The 6,181-nt window shown below is 45.0% G+C and overlaps 1 protein-coding gene across 2 annotated transcripts in view; it reads left to right on the top strand.

Annotated features, from left to right (window-relative positions):
* Nucleotides 1–799: 799 nt before the first annotated feature.
* RHBDD1 (rhomboid domain containing 1) overlaps nucleotides 800–6,181 on the top strand; it is a 141,296-nt gene continuing 135,914 nt past the window's right edge. The window contains exon 1 of one of the 2 annotated variants that reach the window (XM_073579082.1): nucleotides 800–957. The gene's annotated coding sequence lies outside the window, so the exon portion shown is untranslated. Of the gene's footprint in view, nucleotides 1,031–6,181 lie in introns of both variants that reach the window. The other variant, XM_073579083.1, reaches the window with a different exon arrangement.

Genomic DNA, 6,181 nt, shown 5'->3' with positions numbered 1-6,181 from the left:
ATGATAATAGAGCCCGATCTTACCCATTTATTGTGATCGGATGGCAATTCTGTTTGCTACCTTATTTTTACATGCATTTTTCTCTATGGCCTGTTTCACACATGCGTTTGTGTCCATCAGTCAAAATCCGCCGTTTTGCAAAAAAAACGGATCCGCCATTTTTCTTGGTGGATCCGTTTTTTTCACATTGAGTTGCATTACCGGCGGATCTTGACGGATGGCAATCCGTTGGATCCGTTTTTTTGTGGATCCAAAATTTTGACGTCCGCCGACATGCCCGAACGGACCATGCAACGTTTTTTCGGGCGGTCGGATCCGCATTTCTCACTGCGCATGCCTGAAAGGCTTCACTCAGCCGCAAATTTAACCCTAAACTCTGTTCTGGAGGCTGAAAACCTCTCTCTCTCCTTTCCCAGGTAGCGGTTCCTTTAAAATTCTTCCTTTGACGGATTCGTTAAAATAACGGTCCGGTGCCAAACGTTGTGGTCAGTACAGGAACGGATCCGTTATCCGCCATTTTAGCGGATTCTGACTGACCAATAAAACTGATGTGTGAAACAGGCCTATGAAGTAAGACGAGTCCCCGATCTGTCACCTGCCTTGTACCTTTCCTTTATTTCCCCTTACTCTCCTCCGGTCACCCATGTCCTCTCTACACTACCTGGTCTGTCTCTAGTCTTACCCTAACTGGTTAAACTTGTCCCCTGCTACAGTATCACACCCCTGTCCTGCTCCTCCAGTCACTGCGCACGCTCCCTCTCCAGCTCTCCTTTCCGTTGCCGCTCTTCTTCCTGACCCGCCAGCCAGCCCCACCCACTCGCGTCGCACCAGCCAACACTACATTGTGCCCCTAGTAGCCGGAGTGACGTATTTCCGTCTTTCATCACTTCCGGCCCTCATCACCATGCTGGACGCGGAGTCTCTCTGGCTCCACATACAGTGCTCTGTAAAGTGCAGGTAAGCGGCGCTCCAGCCTCTACGCGCTGAAGAGCTCCCCCTAGTGTCCCTCCGCTGCTGGTGCGCTCTTATGGTGGGTTAAATAACACTACTTCTACCCCTGCCTCATCCAGCCACACTATACTATTGTACTAACTTCCTGCATTCAGGGATGACTGGTCGTGATTGCTGCAGTCTTCCAGTAATAGAGTTTAGCTTGTGAGTCCCTATGGGGACAGCGATGTCTGCAGAGCAATGTGGAATAGGATGGAGCTGCATAATATCTACTGGAGAGGCCCTTTACAGGCCAATAGATCCTCCTGGAGGTGAGAATGGCCCCTTACCTCTGGCACATGTGTGTATACATATAGAATTACCTACTGCACCCGTTCTGTGCCCGTGTGTTGGGCATTTTTCTAGTACCTTTATAGTGTCTTCAATAAAATGGCTCTGGAGATCTCAGTCTGCACATGTGGTGACTCCGGTGCCATTTTATGGAAGTAATGTACTACAACGTTAACCCCTTCGTGATATGCGCCGTACATGTACTGCTCTGCAGGAGCTGTGTTCCCGCAAACAGCAGTATATGTACGTCCGCACGATCTAGCGGGCTCACACCGAGTGCTGCGGCGATCGGGTGTGGGTGTGAGGGCTAACACCCCACAGCAATGCCCACGATCGCGAGCATGTGACTCGTCTGATACCCCTGTCAGTAGTGACAGAGGCGCATCATGTTGTCCTGATGGTCTCCATGGAGACCTCCGGCTGCAAGATGGCCGTGGGGTCTTCGGAGAAGGTGGCTTCACAGTGCCTGGACCTGAGACGCCTCCCCTTCCCTGCCTCTCTGATGACCTGTAGTGCAGATGCTTTGCAGAACAACACATCAGCGATCTGATGACATACAGTAATGTCCCGTTCTGGGACAATGTTTAAAAAATATATACCGTATATACTTGTGTATAAGACGAGATTTTCAGCCCATTTTTTTGGGCTGAAAGTCCCCCTCTCAGCTTATACGCGAGTCATATACGCCAGGGTGTCGGCGGGGGAGGGGAATCAGGGGGTGTCAGATCATACTTATTGCCCCTGGCACGTCTCTGCAGCCCCCCCCGCGCTTCTCCCACGGTCTCCCTTCAGCGGTCACGTGGTACGGCTCATTAAAGTAATCAATATGCGCATATTCATGACTTTAATGAGAGGTACCACGTGACCGCGGAAGGAGGGGAGGCTGCAGAGACCGTGCCAGGAGGGGGTAAGTATATGCAGTATTCACCTGTCCCCGGTCCATCGCTGCTCGCCGCTGTCTGCCACATCCTCAATCAGTGACGTTCAGGCAGCAGAAGGCGCGGTGACGAAGTTAGTGCGTGCCGCACCCTCTGCAGCCTGAACAGTCACTGACAGCGGACAGCGGCGCGCAGCGTTGGACCCGGGACAGGTGAATATCTGAGGTGCCAGGGCCCTGAGACACCAGCACCTGGCCCCCAGCGACGGAGAGTATGTCATTTCTTTTTTAAATTTGCAGTAGCGGCATATGGGGCTTAATCTATGGAGCATTTTATGGGGCCATAACCTTTGTGCAGCATTATTTGGGGGGGTATTTTGAATGGATCATCTTATGGGGCCATCATGAACTGTATGGAGCATTATATGGGGCTCCTGATTCAATTTGGATATTAAAAAACATTTAACCTACTGATGTCTCAATTAATTTTACTTTTATTGGCATCTATGTTTATTTTTGAAATTTACCAGTAGCTGCTGCATTTTCCACCCTAGGCTTATACGCGAGTCAATAAGTTCCCAGTTTTTTGTGGCAAAATTGGGGGGGGTCGGCTTATACTCGAGTATATACTATATATTTTTTAAAGTGTAAAAATATTTTTTTAAAAATCCCCCGAATAAAGTGAAAAAAAAAATAAACAAATATTTTTCCATTAAATACATTCATGTGAATAAAAAAAAACAATAAAAGTACACAAATTTGGTATCACCGCCTCCGTAACGACTCGGTCTATAAAACTGTACCACTAGTTAACCCCTTCAGTGAACACCATAAAAAAATAAATATAAAACGAGGCAAAAAAAATCAATGCTTATCATCATACCACCGAACGAAAAGTGCAATAAAACGTGATAAAAAAGACCAATGTAAATAAAATTGGTACCGCTGAAAACGCCACCTTGTCCCGCAAAAAAAAGCCATCATACAGCTCCATCAGCAGAAAAATAAAACAAATTATAGCTCTCAGAATAAAGTGATGCAAAAATAATTATTTTTTTCTATAAAAGTTTTTATTGTGTAAAAGCGCCAAAATATTAAAAAAAATACATAAAATGAGGTATCACTGTAATCACACTGAAACGAATAATAAAGCTGCCTTACCAATTTTACCACACGTGAAACGGTATAAAAAAATCAATTCCTGAATTGCTGGATTTTGTTCATTCTGTCTCCCAAAAATCGGAACAGAAAGCGATCAAAAAATGTCACGTGCCCAAAAATGGTACCAAAAAAAACGTCAACTCTTCCTGCAAAAAAACAAGCCCTCACATGACTCTGTGGGCCAAAATATGGAAAAATTATGGCTCTCAGCATGTGGTGATGCAAAAACTAGTTTTCGCAATGAAAGCGTCTTTTTGTGTGTTGCAGCAGCCAAACATAAAAACCCATTATAAATCTGGTATCGCTGTAATCACACCAACCCAAAGTCGCCTAATCACTTTTACCACACAAGGAACGGCATAAGAAATAAAAGCAATTCTTCACGTGCTGTTTTTTTCATTCTGCCTCGCAAAGATCACAATAAGGCTCTGCACACATTTATCCTGCGCTCTGTGCTGAGCGCTTACACCGGGTTTACGTGTACATCTCTGAAATATGTGATTCAGACAGAACCCCCAGCAGAAGAGTCTCTATAATGAGGCAGATGGAGGCACTGTGGACGCCATAGGACCTGTGATCCGGCGCTGTCAGTCTTTTTAGGATTCCATAAAAGTGCCATCGGCCACAGTTTTGTGCTCTTCCGAATAAAAAGACACCACTGAACAGAGGCCAGGCGGAATCCAGAGTAACTCTTCTGCCTCATCATAGTGAATGGACCCATCGGGGGTTTCATTTGTCCCATCACTCAGAGATTGCTCAGCATAGCCGGATAAATGTGATCATAAATGTTATGTAAAATGTTCCCAATAAAAGCTTCAACTTAATCCACAAAAAAACAAGACCCCACTCAGGTCTGTCATCTGTTAATGGAAATATAGGGGGCTTCCACGCTACTGGTAGTACAAAGGCTCCAGAAAAGCGAAATGGCTCCTCACCCGCCAAAAAAATTCTGCAAATTCTCCGCTCCCAAATCCAAATGCCCCCCTGCCTTCTGAGCCTCACAGTGTACCTAAACCACATCAAGGGTGTGTGCACACGTTGCGGATTGCTGTGCGGAATTTTCTGCGCGGAATCTGCATATTTTGGCAGAATCCGCAGGTCAAAATCCTCGTGTTTTTTAATGTGGATTTCTATAATGGAATAGGTGTAAAAATGCTGCGGAATCCGCACAAAGAATTGACATGCTGCGGAAAATAAACCGCTGCGTTTCCGCATGGATTTTTCTGCAGCATGTGCACATCGCTTTTTTTTTTTTTCGCATAGATTAACATTTAACTGTAAATCACTAGCCAATCTGCAGCGGATCCACAGCAGCAAATCGCAACGTGTGCACATATCCTTAGCGCCAACAAGTTAGGCATTTCTGTAGCAATGAGAACCCTATAGGTGCGTGTCTCCAGAAGCACGGGCTGGGCATAATGTATTGGTGACTGCAACGTACTGATCATTACAACGGCAGTTTTTCAATTTTCATTCGGCAGCATTCATTGTTGCTTATTTCTGGAAAACAGCTACAGAGTCAAAATCGTCACTACACCTGTAGATAAATTCCCAAAGGGTTATAATTACCAAAATGGGGTCACTTAGGGGCTCTTTATATGGAATTCGCAAACTATTCTAGGAAAATCTGCTCTCCAGGAGGCAAATGGCGCTCCGTCCCTCCCAAGTCTCCCCGTGTGGCTAAGCAGTACTGTACTGCCACATATGGGGTATTTCTACACTCAGTAGAAACTGTGGGGCAATTTCTGGTGCCATTTTACCCATTTCCCAGTATGAAAATGTAAAACTTGGGGCTAACACACAATCTTGGTGGTAAAAATGTAAATCTTATTTTATCTTCACTGCCCAATGGTATAAAAGTCTGTGACACACCTGTGGTGTCAATATAATCACTGCACCCCTAGATGAATTCATTGAGAGGTTTAGTGTGTAAAATGGGGTCGCTTATGGGGGGCTCTGCCAATGTGACATGGCACCCTCAAACAAGTGAAGCAAAATCTGCACTGTAATATGGCGCTCCTGAGATTTGCACTGTGCCTCAAAAGTAGTTTTCGATGACATATGGTGTATCTGTGAACTCAGGAGAAATTGCACAACAAATTTTGGGGTCCATTTTCTTCTGTTACCCTTGTGAAAATACAAGATTTGGAGCTTAAAAAGATTTTTTTTTTGGGAAAGTGTTTTTTTTTTTTTTTTTTTTTTTTTTTTAAATTTTCACTGCTTAACATTACAAACTTCTTTGAAGCACCTGAGGATTCAAGGTGCTCACGACACATCTATTTTAGATAAGTTCCCTAAGGGGTCTAGTTTTGAAAATGGTGTCACTTGTTCAGAGTTTCTGCTGTTTAGGTACAACGGGCTGTCCAAACGCAACATGGCGTCCGCTAATTATTCCAGCAGATTTTACATTCAAAAAGTGAAATGTCGCTCCTTCCCTTTGAGCCCTGCCGTGTGCCCAAACAGTATATTTCCCCCACATATGGGGTATCGGCATGCTCAGGTGAAATTGCACAACAAATTGCATGGTCCATTTTCTCCTGTTAGGCTGGTTTCACACTTGCGTTTTTTTGCGCTGCGTTTTTGCACATAAATGTGCATGCGTTTTTTTCCTATACTTAACATGGGTGTGCATAGTCATGTGTTTGTACGCGTTTGTATACGCATGCGTTTTTTGTAGTGTGCGCCCGGGCGCACAAAATGCATCCTGTTGCATTTTTTGTGCGCCCGACCTGCCTCAAAAAAATGCATGCGCACGAAATTCACCCAAAAACACATTATAGTCTATGGGTGCGCTGACGTGCGCATGGTCATGCGCACGTTAGCGCAAAAAAAGCATGCATTTTTTGTAAAAACCATGCCCAA

This window comes from Dendrobates tinctorius, unplaced genomic scaffold, assembly GCF_039654945.1.
Source record: "Dendrobates tinctorius isolate UK_male_01 unplaced genomic scaffold, ASM3965494v1 ptg000060l, whole genome shotgun sequence".
Lineage (NCBI taxonomy): Eukaryota > Metazoa > Chordata > Amphibia > Anura > Dendrobatidae > Dendrobates > Dendrobates tinctorius.
The sequence above is the reverse complement of the archived record's forward strand: the minus strand, read 5'-3'. Positions and strand labels throughout refer to the sequence as shown.